The sequence below is a fragment of the Salmo trutta genome, chromosome 3 (genome assembly GCF_901001165.1).
Source record: "Salmo trutta chromosome 3, fSalTru1.1, whole genome shotgun sequence".
Lineage (NCBI taxonomy): Eukaryota > Metazoa > Chordata > Actinopteri > Salmoniformes > Salmonidae > Salmo > Salmo trutta.
In genome coordinates this window covers 55,006,346-55,033,541 of record NC_042959.1, presented here as the reverse complement: position 1 = coordinate 55,033,541, position 27,196 = coordinate 55,006,346, and the positions used below count along the sequence as shown (strand labels likewise).

Sequence of the window (27,196 nt, the reverse complement as noted above, 5' to 3'; positions counted from 1 at the left end):
ACTTCACAAAATAGATGGCATCATGAGGCAGGAAAATTATGTTTATATATTGAAGCAACATCTCAAGACATCAGTCAGGAAGTTAAAGCTTGGTCGTAAATGAACAATTACCCCAAGCATACTTCCAAAGTTGTGGAAAAATGGCTTAAGGACAACAAAGTCAAGGTATTGGAGTGACCATCACAAAGCCCTGACCTCAATCCCATAGAAAATGTATAGGCAGAACTGAAAGAGTGTGTGCGAGCAAGGAGGCCTACAAACCTGACTCAGTTACACCAGCTCTGTCAGGAGGAATGGGCCAAAATTCACCCAACATATTGTGGGAAGCTTGTGGAAGGCTACCCGAAACATTTGACCCAAGTTAAACAATTTAAAGGCAATGCTACCAAATACTAATTGAGTGTATGTAAACGTGAGTGTATGTAAAAGCTGAAATAAATTATTCTCTCCACTATTATTCTGAGATTTCACATTCTTAAAGTGGTGATCCTAACTGACCTAAGACAGGGAATTCTTACTAGGATTAAATGTCAGGAATTGTGAAAAACTGAGTTTAAATGTATTTGGCTAAGGTGTATGTAAACTTCCAACTCCAACTGTAACAAAAATATAAACGCAACATGTAAAGTGTTGTTCCCATGTTTAATGAGCTGATTTAAAAGATTCCAGAAATTTTCCATATGCACAAAAAGCTTATTTCTCTCAAATTGTGTGCACAAATTTGTTTACATCCCTGTTAGTGAGCATTTCTCCTTTGTCAAGATAATCCATCCACCTGACAGGTGTGGCATATCAAGAAGCTGATTAAACAGCATGCTCATTACACAGGTGCACCTTGTGCTGGGGACAATAAAAGGCAACTAAAATGTGCAGTTTATTCACACAACACAATGCCACAGAGGTCTCAAGTTTTGAGGGAGCGTGCAATTGGCATGCTGACTGCAGGAATGTCCACCAGAGCTTTTGCCAGAGAATTGAATGTTCATTTCTCTACCATAAGCTGCCGCCAACGTTGTTTTTAGAGAATTTGGCAGTATGTCCAACCGGCCTCACAACCCCAGAACACATGTATGGCGTTGTGTGGGCGAGTGGATTGCTGACGTCAACGTTGTGAACAGAGTGCCCCATGGTGGCGGTGGGGTTATGGTATGAGCAGACATAAGCTACAAATACAATTGCATTTTATTGATGGCAATTTGAATGCACAGTAATATATTGACGAGATCCTGAGGTCCATTGTGAGGCCCATTTTTTAAAAAGGTATCTGTATTCCAAGTCATGGAAAATACATAGATTAGGGCCCAATGAATTAATTTCAATTGACTGATTTCCTCATATGAACTCAATAAAATCTTAGAAATTGTTGCATGTTGCATTTATATTTTTTTTCAGTACAAATAGGACTAGAATATGCTTCTAAACAGTTCTACATTAATTTGGATGCTACCATGATTAAGCATTATCCTGAATTAATTGGGTATAAGGATGAGTGAGAAAGTTACAGATGGTCAAAGATCATACCCCCTAGACATGCTAATCTCTCACCATTACCAACAGGGGAGGTTAGCATGTCTAGGGGGTGTGATTTTTGACCTTCTGTAACTTTCTCACTCATCATTAGTCATGATTCAGTCAGGATTATCTGTAATCATGGTAACATCCAAATTAATTTAAAAAGTGTTTAGAAACATATTATATTCATATTTATAATAAGTGACTCCAAAATGTAAGGCTGTACCCGACTAAAAAAAAATCTTGGTCGACCAAGAGTAATCGATTGGTCGAAATGTTTAAACTTATTTTTTCATATGTGTTTGAATAAATTGGCCTACATATGCACTAAGCTTGTCTGATGCTTCATGCACACTGTTTGATTAAATAATGAAGACACACAAATGACTCAAGAGCCTGATGGTGAGTGTTAAAAAAAGAAAAAGACAGCGAGTGCCTGTGTGACTGGCGCACGTTGTCTCGCTCTCCTCCCTACTGCAGCGAAAAGGCACCACAGCAAGTGTTTATTGCGCTGTCCGTGCTGAAGCTGCAACATCTTTTCAGCCATTTAGTTTCAGACTTGTGTGACTGAAGTTCTGTTAACGAAATCCCTAATTTGTTTACAAAAAACATTCCCGATTCCCTCAACCCTTGCTTTCTTTACGTGAAACATGTCAGCATCGCATGCGACCAATAAACTGTTTATAACAAACTCTGAACCCAGTAATGTCGACAGAAAAATGGATGCGGAGGACGTGAAAAATAACGGGCAAATGTTTAATGCTCAGGAGGGAAAGAGGCAGTCAGAGCTGTGGAAGACATTTGACTTAGTTGTGGAAACTATTGGAGATAAAACAAAGGAGAGCATAGGAGCAAGCATTGAGTATTATGTGTGCCAAACAGTTGCTGTTAGATTACAATATAATTCTTTCTGACCATTTGAAACAGTGTAAACAACACTAAATAAAATCAGTCTATTCTAAGTGAGAGAAAAAAACACAAAGCCTTTATTACAGCAGACTAAAAACAATTGCATGCATTTGTGAAATGCAGTTTATTTATTGTTTAGGCTAATTATTCAAAGCTCCCTTTGTTATTTAATTTTAAAACTAAAATGCTTGATTGCATTTGAAAGCATGAATGTCTTGTATGCTGTGTAATGACGTGAACGAATGACTGATTGATTGATACAGTGCATTCGGAAAGTATTCAGACCCTTTCCCTTTTCCCACATTTTGTTACGTTACAGCCTTATTCTAAAATGGATTAAATGATAATTTCTCATCAACCTACACACAATACCCCATAATGACAAAGCGAAAACAGGTTTATAGAAATGTCTGCAAATGTATAAAAAAACTGAAATACCTTATTTACGTAGAGTAAGTTTCCATTGATCATCCTTGAGATGTTTCTACAACTTGATTGGATTCCACCTGTGGTAAATTCAATTGATTGGACATGACTTGGAAAGGCACACACCTGGGGCAGCAGGTAGCTTAATGGTTAGAGATTTGGGCATGTAACCGAAAGGTTGCTGGATCGAAGCCCCAAGCTGACAAGCTAAAAATCTGTCATTCTGCCCCTGAACAAGGCAGTTAACCCACTGTTCCCCGGTAGGCTGTCACTGTAAATAAGAATGTGTCCTTAACTGACTTGCCTAGTTAAATAAAAAAAATATAGGTCCCATAGTTGATAGTGCCTGTCAGAACAAAAACCAAGCCATGTGGTCGAAGGAATTGTCCATACAGCTCCGAGACAGGATTGTGTCGAGGCACAGATCTGGGGAAGGGTACCAAAACATTTCTGCAGCATTGAAGGTCCCCAAGAACATCATTATTAAATGGAAGAAGTTTGGAACCACCAAGACTCTTCCTTGAGCTGGCCGCCCGGCCAAACTGAGCAATCGGGGGAGAAGGGTCTTGGTCAGGGAGGTGACCAAGGCCTGAATGCCAAGCGTGGCCTGAATGCCAAGCGTCACATCTGGTGGAAACCTGGCACCATACCTACGGTGAAGCATGGTGGTGGCAGCATCATGCTTTGGGGATGTTTTTCAGCGGCAGGGACTGGGAAACTAGTCAGGATCGAGGGAAAGATGAATGGAGCAAAGTACAGAGAGATCCTTGATGAAAACCTGCTCCAGAGTGCTCAGGACCTCGGAGGGTGAACCTTCGCCCCAGTCTAACAGCACAACAACCCTAAGCACATAGCCAAGACAACGCAGAAGTGGCTTTGGGACAAGTCTCTGAATGTCCTTGACTGGCCCAGCTCGAGCCCGGACTTGAACCCGATCGAACATCTCTGGAGAGACCTGAATATAGCTGTGCAGCGATGCTCCCCATCCAACCTGACAGAGCTTGAGAAGATCTGCAGAGAAGAATGGGAGAAACTCCCCAAATACAGGTGTGCCAAGCTTGTAGCGTCATACCCAAAAAGACTCGAGGCTGTAATCGCTGCCAAAGTTGCTTCAACAAAGTACTGAGTAAAGGGTCTGAATACTTATGTAAATGTGATATTTCTGGACTTTTATTGAGTACATTTGCTAAAATAAAACAACAGTTTTTGCTTTGTCATTATGGGGTATTGTGTGTAGATTGATGAGGAAAAACATTTTAATCCATTTTAGAATAAGGCTGTAACTTAACAAAATGTGGAAAAAGTCAAGGGGTCTGAATACGTTCCGAATGCAGTGTATATTGAAATATAGGTCTAAGTAAGTTAAGGTATTAAGACTAAACAGGACGCGCTCAATGATGGTTACACAAGGATACTATACCAAGCCTACTAATGATAACGACATTACTTATTATAAGAATGTTATTATTACAATTATGATGATCAATCAGAAGGAGGGTATAGGAGCGAGAACTGCATGCATATTACATGTGACAAACAGGTGCTGTTAGATTACAATATTATTTTTCTGCCTGTTTGGAACAGTGTAAACAACACTAAATAAATTATAAGTAATACCAGTCTGTTCTAATGAAAAAAATAATTGTAAAGCCTTTATTACAGCATAGCAAAGATTAAAAACAGCCAAATCTGTGAAATTGCTTTATCCGACATTTTGCTGTTGCATGAGGCTTGGTGCTGACGGAATCAGTAGGCTATTAAACAAACACTCAAACAGGTAAAAGAAGCAGGATCTGTCTTACTTGTGTCACAGTGGTCTAAAGCACTGCATCTCAGTGCTAGAGGCGTCACTACAGACCCGGGTTCGGTTCCAGGCTGTATCACAACTGGCCGTGATTGGGAGTCCCATAGGGCGGCGCACAATTAGCCCAGTGTCGTCCGGGTTAGGGTTTGGCCGGGGTAGGCCGTCATTGTAAATAAGATTTTTTTCTTAACTGACTTGCCTAGTTAAATAAAGTTGTCTTGTGCACCATGTAAAAAATTATAATTGGGACTGCTCAACTAAAGAAATCTCGGTTGACCAACAGCCTATCGACCAAACAATCAACTAAATAGGATCAGCTCTACCAAAACGACACAATGCATTATTTACCATTCATTTCTATTGGGTACAAAACAATATAAAACACAACCAAAACTAACTGCAAATCCATTTGTAGAATCACAAGCTTGATTGTGTACTAGGAATATGGGATCAAATACAACAATTTCAGACCCCACTGTATGTTAAAGATTATAACTTTGGTTTTACTGGGCTATGACCCATAAGATTCTATCTTCTCTGCTGAGCTGTTCCTCTCGTCTAGTCAGGTCAGGGTAGATCCACCCAGAGGAGAGTGTATGGTATGAAACAGGAACACTATAGTCGGGGGGCTGAAGAGGAAAAAGCTGAAAGATTCTACAGCAATCGGAGGCCCTCCGAATTCTCAAGACCCCCACAGTTGATTCCATCTGACACCCACCTCACCACTACCCCTGAACTCGCCTAACCCTACACTCTATCAGAGGGTTAAAAAAAGAGAGCGAAGAGAAAGAGAGATACAGGCAAAACTATCGTTAAGGTTACTGAAACCAGGGGTTAAGGAGAGGACCGGTGTCTGTGGTCCGGTGACAGCCTGTTAGTCCTCCCCATGGTATCAGCAGTGGACTCATCATGTACTACATGGCTGTATGAATTATTAAAAACACACACACATACACAGCATCATTTTTCATCACTGTTTGTGTTGTAAATAATTGTTGTAAATTGCGGTGTGATTATGGCCATTACGCTGCGATGACATTTAGTACTACAGTCTACCACTCCCTTATCTGTTTTGATTGGCCAGCTGTAAGACATTGTGAAATAATTTCCTCTCAGGGATTTGGGTGGATTTCTCATGGTGATAACCATAACAACTGGTGATCATTAATAATAAGAAATGGCATATGGGCTTCATAGAGTGTGTGTGTACGCAAGTATGCCTGTGGGTGAGAGGGGGTAACGCTCAGCGGAGTGAGAGAGAGAATGAAGGCTACACGTATGTCCTATGTAGAAATGTGTTCTGTAAGGTTGCGTGGAGGGCGAGTGTGTAACTGTGTGTGCTATGCAAATGTATGTGTTTGTTCTGGGAGGAGCCAGAGAGAGGCTCATCTAGTTGGTGCTGACAGAAGGGCTGTTTAGAATGGAGCCAACAGAGCTACAGGGAGAGACAAACACAGGGACACTCATCCATGGAGCTCCATCTGAGTGCTTCCACCACTCCCTTTCCATTTAGAGTCCCATTCTCCTCTCCTCCTTCCATCCCCAGGTAAAGGCCTACAGGGGTCTCTGTTACCTTATCAGATCAGTGGAATCTGAGCACACACTGTGTGTTTAAGTGTATCGGCGTAAAATTACCATCAACTTTGGGGTCCATTTCAGATAAGTCAATTGAAGAGATGAGTGTGAATTCATGAATGGAAAAACTACTAACTTCTTTTGTTAAATGTGGGGGTCGGCATTTGAATTTTATTTCCTAAATTGACAGAATGGAAATGGTACAATCCTGGTAACCGTACACAACCACCTAATTCATGGCAACACCAACACAGCAGCAGCGGGTGCCATGGTAACGAGTGGGGGGTGCACTAACGGGAAGTTAGTGAGCCTGACAGCCACAGGGGAACAGGAGAGCTGGGTGGCCTACTTCAACGTCACATCCTGGTATACCAGCAGCATGTTGTTATGGTTACTGACCAGGGTGTTGGTGGTGCCTTCAGACACTGGGAAGAGAAGGAGGGGTCAGAGGTTAGATACAGTCACAGGAGATGCATGAAACCTAATGAAAAGTGTTTTATAAATACAATCCTTCCATCCATCAGTCATCAATGGGTTGTCGATTTACTCTGAGTTGCTTTGGCAGGCAAGAAGCCAGTCCATAAATGACGACAAACCTTAAATGAATATTTAACAGTTTAGAAAGCAAAAATATCTCAAAAGTCATTACAAATGAATTAAACAAGGCCTAGTTCTGGGGCGAGGATGTGTCTTTGAGGTAGAAGATTCATTTGTGAGAACACACATGGTTAAACCCCGGGTTGACCTGAAATGGTCTAGCATGAAAACGCCTTTTGGTTTGGCCACACACACACACACGAGCATTTAGCGTGACTGCCACCGCGGGAGATCTGAGAGGCACACGCAACACACGCCTAGCCAACCTCATTGGGATAGAGGGCAGGGGCGGGCAAGGCCAAAATGACAGACACAGTTTATATATGACTCCCTCCATCCACTACATATAGCGCCATTTGTTTTTTCTCCTCTTTTGCTCCCCCTGGTTCGTTCTGTTCTGCCACTGTGGCCAGGCACTGTATTAATAGCAGTGTATCAGACAGACATATGGCAATGGTTTCCCTGAACACACCTTACCCTGAGGTGTGTGTGTGTGTGTGTACACTAATTATAAGTGATTATTATCAATGCTGGGGTTAAGTGGCTGTATTATCACTAGAGGGAAAAATAGAGGATGAGAGAAAGAGAGAGGGGGCAAAGAAACGAGGGAGAGAGAGAAAAGGAGAACACAAGCCAAAAAAGGCAGCTGCATAGCGGAGGGCCAGAGGGGAAAACCTGTGAAATATTGAGAGCGGGCTGGTAAACCGCTAAAGTTCCAGCCAAAACAATGTGAAAGTCAGCAGCCCGGAAAGTTCCTCTCCCTCTCTCTGTATTGAAAACCAAACCGCAGCAGATTACAATAGCGGGAAGCCATTTGCCATACTATCCGGGTGGCTGCTGGTTGTGTAACCAGAGAAAACTATCGGGGACTGTGATCGATGTCACCTGGGATCCTGGCCTTTACAGAGGAATGATGCAAATGGAATGGGAATAGTGTGGTGTAAGATTGTGTGTGTGTGTGTGTGTGTGTGTGTGTGTGTGTGTGTGTGTGTGTGTGTGTGTGTGTGTGTGTGTGTGTGTGTGTGTGTGTGTGTGTGTGTGTGTGTGTGTGTATACCAGAGGGAATGGTGCCCACAGGTCAAACACACCTCTATGAGGAATAGCAGGTGCCTCTGGTTTAAAAAACATTTTTTTTCAATATCTCTCTAAAACACTCTGCTTCTTCTCTTCCTCCTCATCCCTCTCTCATTGCTTTTCTCCCTCCTTTCTCTCAACTATTTCCCTCCTCTCCCTCCCTCCCGCTATCCTTCCCTTGCCATCCCTCTCTCCATGTATATACAGGTAACTGCCAAAATAAAGGAAACACTTGAGTAAATGAGGGATACAAAGCATATTGAAAGCAGGCGCTTCAACACAGGTGTGGTTCCTGAGTTAATTAAGAGATTAACATCCCATCATGCCTAGGGTCATGTATAAAAATGCCCAGTTGCCCATTATTTTGGCTACCATGGCTAGAAGAGATCTCAGTGACTTTGAAAGAGAGGTCTCAAAGGAGCACAGGGGGCTTAAAGGGTATGTGTATATCTCTCAGTCACCAGATCTCAACTCAACTGAACACTTATGGGAGAGTCTGGAGCACCACTTGAGACTGTTTTCCACCACCATCAACAAAACATCAAATACTGGAATTTCTTGTGGAAGAATGGTGTCGCATCCCTCCAACAGAGTTCCAGACACTTGTAGAATCTATACCAAGGTACATTCAATCGGTTCTGTTCAGCTCATGGTGGCCCCAACGCCCTATTAATACACTTATGTTAGTGTTTCCTTTATTTTGGCAGTTACCTGTAATTGAGCTCAGCTGGAGAGAGGTGTGTTGGCTGGAACCCATTAGTGGGCCCTGCGATAGTGGGATTAACATGGAACACGCAGACCCCTGATCCACAGGGCATTCCGCCAGTAGAACATGCTGTGTGTGTGCATGTGCGTGTGCTTATGCAGGTGACGGTGCTGTGTGTTGCATGTTCGAGGTGCTACATATGCTAAATATGGATTCGATTAAAGCGTGCCTTGCTCTGTGACATTTCCTACTTCCTCTGGTTGGAGTGGTATGTTGGGAGTCAGTCAAGACAGACAGATGCACTGTGTAGAGCTGTACTCCGGTCCCTCATTAAACCCAACCCAGGAGCCGAGAGACTCCCTATCAGATGAACCTGAGCTCACAGACAAACACTCATTCTGCTACCGACACACACACTGGACAGGCATGGGGAATGTCTTATCACCACTAGAAATATTTGTTAGACCAGTATCCACATGGCAGACCTAAAACAAAGACTGGATAGAAGAGTCAGCAATAATATTCATCAATTATATGGAGGATTGATATCTGCTATGTCCTACAATATGTCCTACAAATAATGTGTCTGATATCAAGCAGTAAATAAGCTAATGATATCAAGCAGTATGTTATGTGAGGAAGCAGCTAGGGCTGTACCATTACCTGAGGGATAGGGGAGGAAGCACTAGGGCTGTACCATTACCTGAGGAGTAGGGGAGGAAGCACTAGGGCTGTACCATTACCTGAGGGATAGGGGAGGAAGCACTAGGGCTGTACCATTACCTGAGGAGTAGGGGAGGAAGCACTAGGGCTGTACCATTACCTGAGGGATAGGGGCGGAAGCACTAAGGCTGTACCATTACCTGAGGAGTAGGGGAGGAAGCACTAGGGCTCTACCATTACCTGAGGAGTAGGGGAGGAAGCACTAGGGCTCTACCATTACCTGAGGGATAGGGGAGGAAGCATAAGCATAAGGGCTCTACCATTACCTGAGGAGTAGGGGAGGAAGCACTAGGGCTCTACCATTACCTGAGGGATAGGGGAGGAAGCATAAGCATAAGGGCTCTACCATTACCTGAGGAGTAGGGGAGGAAGCACTAGGGCTCTACCATTACCTGAGGAGTAGGGGAGGAAGCAGCTCGGTTTGTACTCCAGTTTCTTCATGAAGCGGATATGTCCGTTGTCTTTGAGACAGTATAGATTCCTCTTGCCGCAAACAAAGATGGAGGACGAGGACGGAGAGAAGGAGGTGACACTGAGGTCCAAGGCCTGCTCCCCCAGGACCAGGGTCCAGTCAGCCTGAGGGGGAAACACACACACACACACACACACACACACACACTTTTCTCTTCTCACCGTCTCTTCCCTGCAGTTCTGCTATGCTGCTCAGCATCCTGTCTGGTCTCTGCGTCCGTGGCCACCGCCAGCGTCTCATACCTGGGTTAGGAACACTTCAGTTTAGACACACAATGTTCTCAGTGGTAACACTTCAGTTTAGACACGCAATGTTCTCAGTCTTTGCTAGTTAAAGGTCCGCCTTATCTCAGCTCACTGGTCACCATAACAACACTCACCCGTAGCACGCGCTCCAGCAGGTATATCTCACTGGTCATCCCCAAAGCCAACAACTCCTTTGTCCGCCTTTCCTTCCAGTTCTCTGCTGCCAATGACTGGAACGAATTGCAAAAAAAAAATAATAATAATATATTATTATTATTATTTTTTTTTTTAATCGCTGAAGCTGGAGACTCATATCTCCCTCACTAACTTTAAACATCAGCTATCTGAGCAGCTAACCGATCGCTGCAGCTGTACATAGCCCCTATTTACTTTTCTGCTATTTTGCACACCAGTATTTCTACTTGTACATCATCATCTGCTCATCTATCACTCCAGTGTTAATTTGCTAAAATGTAATTACTTCGCTACCATGGCCTATTTATTGCCTTACCTCCTCATGCCATTTGCACACACTGTATATAGACTTTCTTTTTTTCTATTGTGTTATTGACTGTACGCTTGTTTATTCCATGTGTAACTGTGTTGTTGTTTGTGTCACACTGCTTTGCTTTATCTTGGCCAGGTCGCAGTTGTAAATGAGAACTTGTTCTCAACTAGCTTACCTGGTTAAATAAAGGTGAAATAAAAATATCATTTTTTTAAATGTGGTAACACTTCAGTTTAGATACACAATGTTCTCAGTGGTAACACTTCAGTTTAGACACACAATGTTCTCAGTGGTAACACTTCAGAAACACTTCAGCTGGACCCTCTGTCAGAAGCCCCACTGTCATAACAGACATCCATCTGTGTTATGACAACTAAAGTTTGTGCCACAAACCATTATTCAGGTACGCTAGTATCATGCTTTTACGTTCTCAAACAATGTCTTTATTAATAGCAGTATCATGACACTGATCTGGAGTCAGCCTACAGTAGTCTAGCAGTATGGCATTAATACAATCTGATTTCCAGTAAAAAGCTGGAACTGGCTATAGTAGCTACAGACATCTCACACACGCTCAGTCACCTGGCTCCTCGGGAGGGAGAAGGAAAAGCTGCTAAGAATCAGATAATTATATGAAGAGAAATCAGAACCTGCTAATAAGTCCTGATGTTTATGGAGCTGGAAACGACAGGAGACTATTTGCTCTGTCAGGGAGAAAGTATTTTTCTCTCTCGCTCTCTGAGAAAAGAATGAAGGGATGAACATGTCCAAAGACAACAGCAAGCAGTGCCAATTGGAAGGTGGAGGAAGAGGAAACGGGACCTATTTTGCCGTTACTAGTTGCAGAGGGATTCAAATAGAGGACACTCCTGACAAGTGCACAACGAATAAGTGCACTTTGGTTTGCATTCATACATTACTTTTGATCAGTTATAAGAAATCTGAAGGCCTCAATCCTAAATGGATGGGAGAGTTTGGCACCATCTAGCCAAGGCCTTTTAAGGGCGGAGTACTATGGTCAGGTCTGTTGGTGAATGAGCTAGTGTGAATGAGACCTAACACATAGAATCACAAAGAGTGTGTGTGTGTGTGTGTGTGTGTGTGTGTGTGGCGCGTGCGTGAGCGATGATAGAATCCAAACCTTGAAGAAATGATTCACCAGCATGCACACCGGTTGTAAATGGTGAGCACACACACATTCAGAGTTCCACAGCTCAGGCCAGCCCAGCGGAGCAGGGAGGGTGTGTGTGTGTGTTTACATGAGTATAAATATGTGCATAATATGCATGCATGGTTTTGTGTGTGTACGAAATGTATGATCATGTGTGCGCATGAACATACTACCAACACACACCCCACGAGCCTCAACTTTAACCAGTGCAACCCACACAAACCCAGTCAACCTCTCCAGGTTGGATAGAGTCTCTCCGTGTCTCAGACAGCCCAGAGACACACAGAGTGAGTGTGTGAAGCTGTTACATGGACGATAGATGAAGTGCGGGGATGTGTGTGTGCGTGTGTGTGTGTGTCACTCAGCAGCCAGCGTGGGACGTCTACAGCCAGAGGAAACAGCCCAGTCATTTATACGAAAGAGGATATCTACCCAATACTGCCCTGATACACAAACACAAAATCACATTCATTAACCCTCAAGCGGAGAGAAAATCAACATTACTGGCTAAACAAACCGAGGGAGCGGAACAGTTCTCTAGCTGACTGATATTAGGCAGTACATGACACTCAGAGCAAGGCTATTTCTAACGAACATGCAGGATTTTCATTACCAAAATGTAGCTCTCTTCGTATCTACAGTTTTCATGACGTTTGATTGTAGATTTGATCAGAAAGTGGGATTCTAGCCACAGAGACCAAGTCTAGACACAGCCAAAAGTTAACTGGGGACATAGAGCGCTTCATCCTGGGCAGAATTATTTTTATTTGAATTCATATATACAGTCTGAGAATTGAAGAGAGGGAGGAGGGTCAGCGTTTCCACAGTGATATCTCATCTGGGGAAGCTCTTGATATCGGAGAAATCTGGGATAACAAACAGTTGGAAGGCTGGGTTTCACACACTGTAACACACACACACTCTTCGGCCTTTCCCCAATTTCCATCTGGTTTTAGCAGTAGCGTTAAAAAGGAAAATCCCAGAGTGTGTTTGTAGAGGAAGGTAACTGTGATTATTGTGGAGGGGCGATGATCGGCCAAAGTAGAGGAAAATAAAGACAGGGCTTACATGGGGAGCTGTGGCGATCAATGAGTGGAAATTTCATTAGGACGTGAAAATGTTAACTTAGCACCGGGAATAACCAGACTCAGCTGTGGCAATAGGGCCCGATACACCCAATCTGCCATCTGCAGTATCCCCTATGTACACACACACACACACACACACACACACACACACACACACACACACACACACACACACACACACACACAGAACACTCTCCCCTATTATTTAAAGATGGTGCAGTGGTTTGTGGCGTTAGGAGGACTAGAAAATGGCCTCCCGTCTGCTGCACCACAGATGTATTTAAAGATCTAGTGTGGAGTAGCAGGCAGGCAGACAGCCTTCAGAGGCAAAGAGTACACTTCTTCACTCACTCACTTTTTCATTCACTTACTTACTTTCCCCTGTGTGTGTGTGTGTATGTGCTTTGCAGAATATGCGTGTGTTTTGCAGCGTATGTGTATGTTTTGCAGGGTGTGTGTGTGTGTTTTACAGTGTGTGTACCTGTAGCTCTCCACCTGTCGTGCTGAGGACACAGTGAGGAAGATGTCAGTGCGGGAGCAGTAACACAGAGGACCAGGCAGGAGGAAGCCAGGGAGAAAACGGCCAAATGCGTTTTAAAAAGGCAAACGTTACATGAGCGTTGAATAAACGTTAATTCAACACATAGGCTTAGGACATTAACACATGACAACCTGGTGGAATCATACTGGCATCACAGAAAAGTACACACAATGACAGAACATAGACCTGAATGCTGCCTGACTAAATGACTTGTAGAATTGTATACGTTCTGTGGAAAAATGTATGCAGCCTACAGTTCTGCTTGACTTGTTGGGGTGGCTCTGTTATGTTGTAGTAGTGGTGGGTTAGCTGTTCTGCTATGTTGTAGTAGTGGTGGGTTAGCTGCTCTGCTATGTTGTAGTAGTGGTAGGTTAGCTGCTCTGCTAACCCACCACTACAACACAGTGGTGGGTTAGCTGCTCTGCTATGTTGTAGTAGTGGTGGGTTAGCTGCTCTGCTATGTTGTGTTGTAGTGGTGGGTTAGCTGCTCTGCTATGTTGTGTTGTAGTGGTGGGTTAGCTGCTCTGCTATGTTGTGTTGTAGTGGTGGGTTAGCTGCTCTGCCATTTTGTGTTATAGTGGTGGGTTAGCTGCTCTGCCATTTTGTGCTGTAGTGGTGGGTTAGCTGCTCTGCTATGTTTTATATCTTCATTTAACTAGGCAAGTCAGTTAAGAACAAATTCTTATTTTCAATGACGGCCTATGAACAGTGGGTTAACTTCCTTGTTCAGGGGCAGAATGACAGATTTGTACCTTGTCAGCTCGGGGATTCGATCTTGCAACCTTTCGGTTACTAGTCCAACGCTCTAACCACTAGGCTACGCTGCCGCCCCATGTTGTATTGTGGTGGTGGGTTAGCTGCTCTGCTATGTTGTGTTGTAGTGGTGGGTTAGCTGCTCTGCTATGTTGTAGTAGTGGGTTAGCTGCTCTGCTATGTTGTATTGTAGTGGTGGGTTAGCTGCTCTGCTATGTTGTGTTGTAGTGGTGGGTTAGCTGCTCTGCTATGTTGTATTGTGGTGGTGGGTTAGCTGCTCTGCTATGTTGTGTTGTAGTGGTGGGTTAGCTGCTCTGCTATGTTGTAGTGGTGGGTTAGCTGCTCTGCTATGTTGTGTTGTAGTGGTGGGTTAGCTGCTCTGTTATGTTGTATTGTGGTAGTGGGTTAGCTGCTCTGCTATGTTGTGTTGTAGTGGTGGGTTAGCTGCTCTGCTATGTTGTGTTGTAGTGGTGGGTTAGCTGCTCTGCTATGTTGTATTGTGGTAGTGGGTTAGCTGCTCTGCTATGTTGTGTTGTAGTGGTGGGTTAGCTGCTCTGCTATGTTGTGTTGTAGTGGTGGGTTAGCTGCTCTGCTATGTTGTGTTGTAGTGGGTTAGCTGCTCTGCTATGTTGTGTTGTAGTGGGTTAGCTGCTCTGCTATGTTGTGTTGTAGTGGGTTAGCTGCTCTGCTATGTTGTGTTGTGGTAGTGGGTTAGCTGCTCTGCTATGTTGTGTTGTTGTAGTGGGTTAGCTGCTCTGCTATGTTGTATTGAGGTAGTGGGTTAGCTGCTCTGCTATGTTGTAGTGGTGGGTTAGCTGCTCTGCTATGTTGTATTGTGGTAGTGGGTTAGCTGCTCTGCTATGTTGTAGTGGTGGGTTAGCTGCTCTGCTATGTTGTGTTGTAGTGGTGGGTTAGCTGCTCTGCTGTGTTGTATTGTGGTAGTGGGTTAGCTGCTCTGCTATGTTGTGTTGTAGTGGTGGGTTAGCTGCTCTGCTATGTTGTGTTGTAGTGGTGGGTTAGCTGCTCTGCTATGTTGTGTTGTAGTGGTGGGTTAGCTGCTCTGCTATGTTGTGTTGTAGTGGTGGGTTAGCTGCTCTGCTATGTTGTGTTGTAGTGGTGGGTTAGCTGCTCTGCTATGTTGTGTTGTAGTGGTGGGTTAGCTGCTCTGCTATGTTGTGTTGTAGTGGTGGGTTAGCTGCTCTGCTATGTTGTGTTGTAGTGGTGGGTTAGCTGCTCTGCTATGTTGTGTTGTAGTGGTGGGTTAGCTGCTCTGCTATGTTGTGTTGTGGTGGTGGGTTAGCTGCTCTGCTATGTTGTGTTGTAGTGGTGGGTTAGCTGCTCTGCTATGTTGTGTTGTAGTGGTGGGTTAGCTGCTCTGCTATGTTGTGTTGTAGTGGTGGGTTAGCTGCTCTGCTCATTTGTCTCCTGCTGAATCTGATATGTCCATTAACACCTCTCGGACTGAGCAGGCCTGTTCACAGCAGCCTTACACAGCTTTAGGTCTGCGTTTGTGTGTGGAGTACTTGGAATGGCCCACTGAGTTTTATGGCAGAGAAAATCTGAGATGGCTGAGTACACACACACACACACACACACACACACACACACACACACACACACACACACACACACACACACACACACACACACACAGAGAGCCATAACACAGAGTGGCTGTGAGAGCAGAGAACTATAATTAGGCCTCTACACGCTATTAAAAATCACACTCACATCAACGAGGGGTCAGGGAGTACCACCTGCAGAGCAGATACACACATACACAATAATAAACACGTTTGGGTGTGCTTCACCAGCTATTCTGGTCATCCCCCTTTGGTGAACAGGGCTCAGGGTGGGAGGTCAGTAAAACACTGAAGGACAAGGCCACTCACACAATTACCTCGCCCTGTGTGTGTGAGTGTATGCACACGTGCGTATGCACACGTATGGTGTGTGTGCATGTATGTGTGTGTCTTCTCTCACGCTTGTGAGTGGGTCTACGCCCATACTAAATATATCAAAAACTGCTCTTCTAGCGCTATAAAACATTAGTCCAGCACGTCTACCCTTAGCAGAGACATACAGAGGAAACCAGCCCATACTAATAGCATTAATAGAACATGCTGTTACACAGGTTGAGCCCAAGGACAAAGCACAGAGGCTGGCAGGACAGAGCAGAGCAGTGCAGTGGTTCTTTGGGCCTGGGTTCTGGGTGGAGTTGGGCTGAAGTGTGGGCCAGGTGCTGCTTAGAATGGCCTACGCTGTTTGAGTGTGTGTGGCCCGATTCTGACCCAAACCCAGCCTAGCCATTAGGGCGGTATTACTACAACACCGCTATTACAGCGCCTACAGTCATTCCATGGTCAGGAACTATTATGGGTGCTCACATTTAGAGCAAGGTCCTACACACACTCATTTCAGATGAATACACTCACTCAGATGACAAGTGTGTACTGTGGTGTGTAGGAGCTGATTCCACAGGCTGTGCTGCACCCTGGTGGTGGTGTGTGGTAGTGTAATCCTGGAGCAGGACCCTCTTGTCCTCTGTTTTATAGGAACCTCATTGTAATCCACTCTCTCCCTACACTGACAGGAGAGGGACAACTATACTGAGAGTGTGTGTGAGAGAGAGAGAGCGAGAGAGACTCAGAGAGTAAGAAAGAGAAGGAGAGAAATGGAAAGGGAGGAGGGACAGAGAGAAAAAAAGATGGCGCCGGAGGGTAGGGCTGCCGTCTTATTGGCTCTTAACCAACCATGCTATTTTGTTTGTTTTTTCGCATTGTTCGTAACTTGTTTTGTACATAATGCTGCTGCTACCGTCTCTTATGACCGAAAAGAGCTTCTGGACATCAGAACTGGGATTACTCACCTCAAATTTGACTAGGAGTTTTTCTTCAATGAGTCGAATGTGAGGGAAATACTACGGACAACCGACCAGGCCTAGATCCCCGTGATTCGCTGGAAAAGGAAACGTAGGTTTCGCAGAAAGAGATCAGGATGCCTTGTGAGGATCAGGTGACGAGTGGCTAATCTGCCCTTGCCTTCCGTTCTTCTAGCTAACGTTCAATCGCTGGAAAATAAATGGGACGTATTGAAAGCACGTATATCCTACCAACGGGACATTAAAAACTGTAAATCTTATGTTTTACCGAGTCATGGCTGAACGACGACATCAAGAATATACAGCTCGCAGGTTATACACTCCATCGGCGGGACAGAACAGCAGTCTTTGGTAAGACACGGGGCGGGGGCCTATGCATATTTGTAAACAATAGCTGGTGCACGATATCTAAGGAAGTCTCAGGGTTTTGCTCGCCTGAGGTAGAGTATCTCATGATAAGCTGTAGACCACACCATCTGTATTTTTCGTACATACCACCACAGACCGAGGCTGGCACTAAAACCGCACTCAATGAGCTGTATTCCGCCAGAAGCAAACAGGAAAACTCTCATCCAGAGGCAACGCTCCGAGTGGCCGGGGACTTTAATGCAGGGAAACTTAAATTAGTTTTACCTAATTTCTATCAGCATGTTAAATGCGCAACCAGAGGGAAAAAAATTGAGACCACCTTCAGTCAACACACAGAGACGTGTACAAAGCTCTCCCTCGGCCTCCATTTGGCAAATCTTACCATAACTCTATCCTCCTGATTCCTCTTTACAAGCAAAAATTAAAGGAGGAAGCACCAGTGACCACTATACGAAAGTGGTCAGATGAAGCAGATGCTAAACTACAGGATTGTTTTGCTAGCACAGACCAGAAAATGTTCCGGGATTCTTCCGATGGCATTGAGGAGTACACCACATCAGTCACTGGCTTTATCAATAAGTGCATCGAGGACGTCGTCCCCACAGTGACTGTACGTACATACCCCAACCAGAAGCCATGGATTACAGGCAACATCCACACTGAGCTAAAGGGTAGAGCTGCCGCTTTCAAGGAGCGGGAATCTAACCCGGAAACTTATAAGAAATCTCGCTATGCCCTCCGATGAACCATCAAACAGGCAAAGCATCAATACAGGACTAAGATTGAATCGTACTACACCGGCTACGATGCTCGTCGGATGTGGCAGGGCTTGCAAACTATTACAGACTACAAAGGGAAGCACAGCCAAGAGCTGCCCAGTGACACGAGCCTACCAGACAAGCTAAATAACTTCTATGCTCGGTTCGAGGCAAGTAACACTGAAACATGCATGAGAGCATCAGTTGTTCCAGACGACCGTGTGATCATCCTCTCCGCAGTCGATGTGAGTAAGACCTTTAAACAGGTCAACATTCACACGGCCGCTGGGCCAGGCGGATTACCAGGACGTGTACACCGAGCATGCGCTGACCAACTGGGAAGTGTCTTCACTGACATTTTCAACCTCTCCCTGTCTAAGTGTGTAATACCAACATGTTTCAAGCAGACCACCATAGTCCCTGTGCCCAGAAACACTAAGGTAACCTGACTAAATGACTACCGACCCGTAGCACTCACATCTGTAGCCATGAAATGCTTTGAAAGGCTGGTCATGGCTCACATCAACACCATAATCCCAAAAACCCTAGACCAACTCCAATTTGCATTCCGCACCAACAGATCCACATATGATGCAATCTCTATTGCACTCCACACTGCCCTCTCTCACCTGGACAAAAGGAACACCTATGTGAGAATGCTATTCAGTGCCCTCAAAGCTCATCACTAACCTAAGGATCCTGGGACTAAACACCTCCCTCTGCAACTGGATCCTGGACATCCTGTCTGGCCCCCCCCAGGTGGTAAGGGTAGGTAACAACACATCCGCCACGTTGATCCTCAACACGGGGGCCCCTCAGGGGTGCATGCTCAGTCCCATCCTGAACTCCCTGTTCACTCACGACTGCACGGCCAGGCACGTTTCTAACACCATCATTAAATTTGTTGATGACACAACGGCCTGATCACCGACAACAATGAGAGCCTATAGGGAGGAGGTCAGAGACCTGACCGTGTGGTGCAAGGACAACAAACTCTCCCTCAACGTGATCAAGACAAAGGAGATGATTGTGGACTAAAGAAAAAGGAGGACTGAGCACGCCCCCATTCTCATTGACAGGGCTGTAGTGGAGCAGGTTGACAGCTTCAAGTTCCTTGGCATCCACACCGCCAACAAACTACATGGTCCAAGCACACCAAGACAGTCGTGAAGAGGGCACGACAAAACCTATTCCCCCTCAGGAGACTGAAAAGATTTGGCATGGGTTTTACAGCTGCACCATCGAGAGCATCCTGACGGGTTGCATCACAGCCTGGTATGGCAACTGCTCGGCTTCCGACCGCAAGGCACTACAGAGGGTAGTGCGTACGGCCCAGTACATCACTGGGGCCAAGCTTCCTGCCATCCAGGACCTCTATACCAGGCGGTGTCAGAGGAAGGCCCTAAAAATTGTCAAAGACTCCAGCCACCCTAGTCATAGACGGTTCTCCTCTGCTACTGCACGGCAAGTGATACCGGAGCACCAAGTCTAGGTCCAAGAGGCTTCTAAACAGCTTCTACTCCCAAGGCATAAGACTCCTGAATAGCTATTCAAATGGCTACCCAGACTATTTACATTGCCCCCCCATGCTGCTGCTACTCTCTGTTATTATCTATGCATAGCCACTTTAATAACTCTACCTACATGTACATAATTACCTCGACACCGGTGCCCCCCGCACATTGACACATTGACTCTGTACTGGTAGCCCCTGTACAAAGCCCTGCTATTGTTATTTACTGCTGCTCTTTAATTATTTGTTATTCTTACCTCTTACTTTTTTAGGGATTTTCTTACAACTGTATTGTTGGTTAAGGGCTTGTGAGTAAGCACTGTAAAATTTGATTTGATCTAATAGAGAAAGGATGTGAGAGAGAGACAAGTGAATGGGAGTGTGTGTGTGTGTGTGTGTGTGTGTGTGTGTAAATGGAAACTGGCATGAATGAAGGAGTCCATAAAGTGTTGGAAGTCTATGAAACGAAGAAAGGTGAAGAAGAGTTCAGGGGTTAATGAGGAATGTTAGAATGCCAGGGGGAGAGAGAGGGAGAGAGGATGGGGGAAGAAATCATCCCTCAAGAGAAATATATGTATTTGGAAAAAAGGAGGAGAAAGCCCTCGACTCTGCAGCATCCAAGAAAAGCAACGACTCCCATCCTAAACATGTCCTCTATAACAGTAACCAACACAGCTCCAAGTCTCCTCACACACGTGCACGCGCACACACAAACCAGTGTTAAACTGAAGCCCTTTTAGACATGAGAAGGCCAATAATAAAACAAGGGATATATTGTTGAGGTGTGTGTGTGTGTGTGTGTGTGTGTGTGTGTGTGTGTGTGTGTGTGTGTGTGTGTGTGTGTGTGTGTGTGTGTGTTCCAGGGAGCACGTGTTTGGATAAGTGTGCTCTCCCATTAATGAATTGCCTGTTGTCTCTTGTCTCTTGTCTGGGGCTTGGTCCAGATTTCAGCAGTGTGTTCCTGGCAGGCTAAAAAGAGAGCTTCTGTGGTTGACCTGACACAACCTTTGAAGGACACACAGAACCTAACTTACTACACATACAAATACACCCACACGTGTGCACATGCATCCACACACCCATGCACACACTGATCCAGTCACTGCCATCCAAATAAACCTGCACCAGAACGCCAAGGGTTCCCCTCCACACAGAATGAATCATATTCTACAATTATAGCTCTGTGGTCATTAGAAATGAAAGGGCAGTGAATTAACCCAAAAAATTAACAAAATGTGTGTGGTTTGTGACTAAACTGTCAATGCATATCTGTTACATGTGAGGTGTTTGAGCTGCTCATGTGATGTGTTACCTGTGACCCCTCCAAAGGTTCCAGAAGTCATGTTGCAGGCGGTCCTCTGGAGGTTGTGCTCATAGACCCGCTTGAGCTGGTACTGAACCCAATGCTCCACATTACCAGCAGTACCTATGGCAGAGAAAGAGAGACAGAGAGAGACATTAAAGCGAGGTAGAGAGAAATAGACGGAGAGGGCGCGCGAGAGAGAGACCCTCCATATTAATATTTATTGTCACATATCATTGCTATGTCCTATGGTTAAATCTGCAGAGAGAGAACTAGACGAATGGGAGCAAACTGCCATAGTATCAAATCAAAATCAAATCAAATTAGTCACATGCTTCATAAACAACAGATGTAGACTAACATTGAAATAAATGCTTACTCACGGGCCCTTCCCAACAATGCAGAGAGAAAAATATAGAAAAAATAATAACACGAAGAATAAATACACAATGAGTAACAATAATTTGGCTATATACAGTACACGGAGCACCAGTAACGAGACAATTTGCAGTGGTATGAGTTATTTGAGGTAGATATGTACATATAGGTAGGGGTAGGCAACACGATAAATTGTAAAGTTGCAGCAGCATATGTGATGAGTCAAAAGAGTTAGTGCAAAGAGGGTAATGCAGATAGTTAACCAAATAGCTACACGGACTATTTAGTAGTGTTATGGCTTGGGGGGTTAGAAGCTGTTCAGGGTCCTGTTGGTTCCAGCCTTGAAAGCGGCAGCCCTGGCCTTTAGCTCAGTGCGGAAGTTGCCTGTAATCCATGACTTTTGGTTGGGATATGTACAGTACATACCGTCACTGTGGGGACGACGTGCTAAATGTGATAAACTCCTCAATGGTATCAGATGAATCCAGGAACATATTTCAGTCTGTAGTAGTCCACTAAATCAGTGTGGTGTGCATATTACAGCCAATGCTGAAATGTGTGGTATTACCTGAGATGGAGTACACAGACAGTTTTCTGGGGTGCAACACAGCCAGATGAAGCAGATCTGAACACCTGCAGAGAACTTTATTCAATTACTGCGAAGAACAGATGTCCAAAATCGCCAATGAAAACATACAGGACAATACTGGCATAAGAGTATATCAGTATAGATATAATGAAGTATATCCTAATGGTAAAGGTTAGGATTAGGGGGGTAGTCAAACCTGGCCCTAAATTTGTATTCTGGGGGCAACTGCTTCTTCAAGCACAAGTTGTGAACGGATAAATATAATACAATATGCATAGGAAAAAGTGACAAATCTGTTTGATGTAAATCTATGGTTTAAACATGTGTTCTACAGCTTTGCGGAGGAACACGTCTGTCGTCAACCCTGCTGTAATGTTTACGGAGGAAAAACAACTAAAAACGAAGCCTGGGTGATTTCTTCTTTACTCAAAACCACAGCGCCCACTGTCGATGAGAACACATTTCACCATCTCCCGCCCCACTGCTCTAGAAACAAAATTTACAATGTGTTTCTCTGTTTAGGGAACACTCAATGGTCATTCAAAATGCTAACCGAAACCAGCTTCCCCAAAACATACACTAACATAAAACGTCAGCAAACAGATGAAGGAATCCTTTGACTCATACATCCCTTTTGTGTGTGAAACTTTTGGAAAATGCCTGGCTTTTCCAGGAAGCCTGTCTCTCCAGGAGGTCCCTGTGCACCCAGGAATGGACCACCGTGATGACATATCCCAACATTCCAGTCTTCCCTCACCATTCCATTCCTCCCTTTCTCTCCATCTTTCTCCTCCTATCCCCCTCTTACTTGAATAGTTTTGGCCATGGGGAGAGCAGAGGGGGCAATGGCGGTTTCAGTCTAGCGCTTGACATTTTTTGTTCAAAATATTTGAGTATTTACTCAACCTGTATTTGGCAAGTTAAAGTGCTTAAGAACAAATTTCCTTTAACAACATCTTGAAATGGGACCCTGGGGTATCTCCAGCTATGTGCTGGTAACTTGGTGGTTAGCCTAAAGTAGTGGAGCCAGCCATGTTTGAGACTAGGTGGTTGATATGGTATGATAAATCACATGGAGAGAGCCGAACTCATGACATGGTGGTCAGGATTTACTGGAAGCAGATTAAGTCAAGAACAAAGTTGAAGACAATGCCAAAGGTTCATGAACTCCATTGATGTCTACTCAGTGGACAACCGAACAGCATGACAGCAACTACCTCTTGACTTTGTGGTACAGGGTCAGGAGTTCACAACAAGGTCAGCAAGGTCATGTGATCAGGAAAAACCCTTGGCCCTTGAAGCTAATGTGTGTTTAGGACTGGGTGGGAAGCAACAGGAAAAGCCATTGTCTCCCAACACATGACATCATCATTCCTGTGCAACTCTAGTCCTTCGGTGCAGCGATGTAGGACAATGAGAGTAGAGAGTTCCATTCGTGACGTGGTACTTTAAGATTGTAAGTAGGGCTATGTTGAGTTAACGCCATGATTGCCCATTTGACCTGCAATTCCAGGCCACACTTCTGAGTGCCAGAATACCAGAGAGGGGGAGGAGAAAAGACATTATTAACACAATGACTGAGTGACCTTTATTTAACTAGGCAAGTCAGTTAAGAACAAATTCTTATTTACAATGACGGCCTACACTGGCCAAACCTGGACGACGTTGGGCCAATTGGGCGCCGCCCTATGGGACTCCCAATCATGGCCGGTTGTGATACAGCCTGGATTGCTTACAGTCAGTGATAACATCATAAGCATACATCCCAGAGCAGTAGCTGGGTGTAGCATACTATTTGAGCAGCAGGTGCGTGTAGCATACTATTTGAGCAGCAGGTGTGTGTAGCATACTATTTGAGCAGCAGGTGTGTGTAGCATACTATTTGAGCAGCAGGTGCGTGTAGCATACTATTTGAGCAGCAGGTGCGTGTAACATACTATTTGAGCAGCAGGTGCGTGTAGCATACTATTTGAGCAGCAGGTGCGTGTAGCATACTATTTGAGCAGCAGGTGCGTGTAGCATACTATTTGAGCAGCAGGTGTGTGTAACATACTATTTGAGCAGCAGGTGCGTGTAACATACTATTTGAGCAGCAGGTGCGTGTAGCATACTATTTGAGCAGCAGGTACGTGTAGCATACTATTTGAGCAGCAGGTGCGTGTAACATGCTATTTGAGCAGCAGGTGCGTATAACATACTATTTGAGCAGCAGGTGCGTGTAGCATACTATTTGAGCAGCAGGTGCGTGTAGCATACTATTTGAGCAGCAGGTGCGTGTAGCATACTATTTGAGCAGCAGGTGCGTGTAGCATACTATTTGAGCAGCAGGTACGTGTAGCATACTATTTGAGCAGCAGGTGCGTGTAGCATACTATTTGAGCAGCAGGTGCGTGTAGCATACTATTTGAGCAGCAGGTGCGTGTAACATACTATTTGAGCAGCAGGTGCGTGTAGCATGCTATTTGAGCAGCAAGGTGCGTGTAGCATACTATTTGAGCAGCAGGTGTGTGTAGCATACTATTTGAGCAGCAGGTGTGTGTAGCATACTATTTGAGCAGCAGGTGTGTGTAGCATACTATTTGAGCAGCAGGTGCGTGTAACATACTATTTGAGCAGCAGGTGTGTGTAGCATACTATTTGAGCAGCAGGTGCGTGTAGCATACTATTTGAGCAGCAGGTGTGTGTAGCATACTATTTGAGCAGCAGGTGCGTGTAGCATACTATTTGAGCAGCAGGTGCGTGTAGCATACTATTTGAGCAGCAGGTGTGTGTAGCATACTATTTGAGCAGCAGGTGCGTGTAGCATACTATTTGAGCAGCAGGTGCGTGTAACATACTATTTGAGCAGTAGGAGGGTGTGACCTGGTACTTACGAGACAAACTTGCCCACTTCAACCTGGATGACGGGGTCTCTGAGCTGCACCTCCAGTAGCTGGCTGTGGGCCGGGCTGGGCTCTCCAGGCTTGGCAGGGTGGGGGGGAGAAGACCCGCAGCATGCCCATGTAGCTGCCCACCACTATCTTATCTACAGGAGAGAGGACATACACACTGTATACTTCTTCAGCTTAGACGTTGTGGTATGGTCTCATATTGCTCCCTTCGTTGTACAAAACATTAAGAACACCTGTTCTTTCCATGACAGACTGACCAGGTGAATCCAGGTGAAAGCTATGATCCCTTCTTGATGTCACTTGTTAAATCCACTTCAAATCAGTGTAGATGAAGGGGAGGAGACAGTTTAAAGAAGGATTTTTAAGCCTTGACACAATTGAGACATGAATTGTGTATGTGTGAATGGGCAAGACAAAAGATTTAAGTGCCTTTGAACAGGATATGGTAGTAGGTGCCAGGCACACTGGTTTGTGTCAAGAACTGCAATACTGCTGGGATTTTCATACTCAACAGTTTCCTGTGTGTATCAAGAATAGTCCACCACCCAAAGGACACCCAGCCAACTTAACAACTCTGGGAAGCATTGGACTCAACATGGGCCAGCATCTCAGTGGAATGCTTTCGACACCTTGTAGAGTCCATGCTCCGATGAATTGAGGCTGTTCTGAGGGCAAAGAGGGGGGTGCAACTCAATATTAGGAAGGTGTTCTTAATGTTTTGTACACTCAGTGTATGTGCTTTGTATCGAGAGGGCAAATGGTATGTTTTAAACATGGTAATAAAGATCCAGGAAGTCACGTCAATCAGACAATGAACAAATCTGATTTGTGCATGTAAATAAGACTATGGTACCAGACTATGGTACTTTCACTCTCATTGTTTGTTTTTTGGTCTATTAGTGAACAGTGTCTTTGTAGTGCAGAGTGCAGTCAGACACACCACAACCCCACATGTTCTCACCATGTCCGCTGCCGCTGTTGTCCACATCTCCGACACACAGGCATACCTGGTTAAACTCATCTCCCTCGCCCAGCACTGCGGCCCACCAATCACGCGCCTTGAACAGAGACATGCTACTGCAGAGGCCGGCCGGCAGGCCGGCAGGCAGACGGTCATATCGCCACTCTAGTGGACACCATAATACTGCTTGTCAGTCTTCCACACGTAACTGACACTCTTCATAATGGACAGGCGAAAGCAATATGGCTGATACCTGCTGTTTGTCTATCCCACTTGGGACCAAGTGGAAGGATGAAACGATTGGAAGAGTTGGCTTTCATTTATTCCACCTAGTCTCCTATATGGCATGATCTTTCTAAACCTACTTGAACTCACTCTAAGCGTAATGGGTGCCAGCCTCAGATTTGTAGTGCTTTATCAAGCTAGCGTGTGTGTCTGGTAATTCACTGATCATCTGCTTTTATTGCAGGGGAATAGCGCCTACCTCTTACAGTAGACCTATATTAGGCTACATGCTGATGTTTCTTTGACTCCAGGACCCAGAGGGAGGTTTGGACAGTGGTCGGTGTGTGACACTGACCGTAAGACTGTTACACTAGCCAATGACAGCTGAGTCACATGACCAGGGATTGTATCAGGGCGTGGGCCAAGCAGCTTTCCTCATTGTCAACTGCTGAGCAGGTGGAATGGACAGCTAATCCATAGAGAGAATCCCTTCTTCCCCCTCCCTCTACACCAAGACCATATATAACCATTAAAATGATAGCCCTATTATTACGATTTTGAAAGACTACACAAGTGGAATATATGCCTATAGCCTTATACCACCTGCCTACCTGACTCTATCACTGCCAAGACATTTCAGCAGCCCCTTTTCATCTACTTGACAGACAGCAAAGCCAACATTCTGCAATCAACCACATCATAATTCAACATTATCCAGGTGTGCCATGCATATCAGCAGAGCTCCGACTGCATTTCATTAGAGGTGAATAGAATGATTTCCACATAACTATCAACATGCATCATCTGTTGATAAAACTACCTAGGTAACGTTAGTAGGGGTTGCGGGCAAGCATTGTCCATGTGTTGAACAATTGTTATAAACAGAACAAACTAAACGACGTGCATAATTCTCTATAGGTAACAGGAGGTAGCAAACTAGCCTGCCAGGAAACACCTAAGATTAGTTAACGTTAGCTGACTAATTAGCGCTGGCTGTGCTTGTGCCTGGCTTGGAGGCTAACAAGCGTCTAGTTTCAACATTCCAGCGACATATGCTAATTCTAAACGTGCCTATTTTACCTCTAACAAGACGAGCCTGTCTGTGGTTCGCAGTTCAGATAAAAATCACATTTTGGGTGTGCCTCATCAACTTGCTTGAAGCCATCTCCGTTGTCATAGCAGTGACACTAAAGATAGACTCAAGTACTTGCGCGCATGATCAGA

At 44.8% G+C, this 27,196-nt stretch overlaps 1 long non-coding RNA gene across 2 annotated transcripts; it reads right to left on the bottom strand.

Moving 5' to 3' along the window:
* Window positions 1-6,365: 6,365 nt before the first annotated feature.
* On the bottom strand, window positions 6,366-27,170 carry LOC115179323 (uncharacterized). Of its 2 annotated transcripts, XR_003872881.1 has the most exons (7): window positions 27,053-27,170; window positions 25,748-26,654; window positions 24,769-24,920; window positions 21,875-21,939; window positions 20,938-21,051; window positions 9,719-10,040; window positions 6,366-6,651 (listed from the first exon to the last, which is right to left on the bottom strand). It is a non-coding gene; the product is annotated as an uncharacterized LOC115179323 (long non-coding RNA). The 2 variants fall into 2 exon arrangements; XR_003872880.1 differs by having other exon boundaries at window positions 25,748-27,170.
* Window positions 27,171-27,196: the final 26 nt, after the last annotated feature.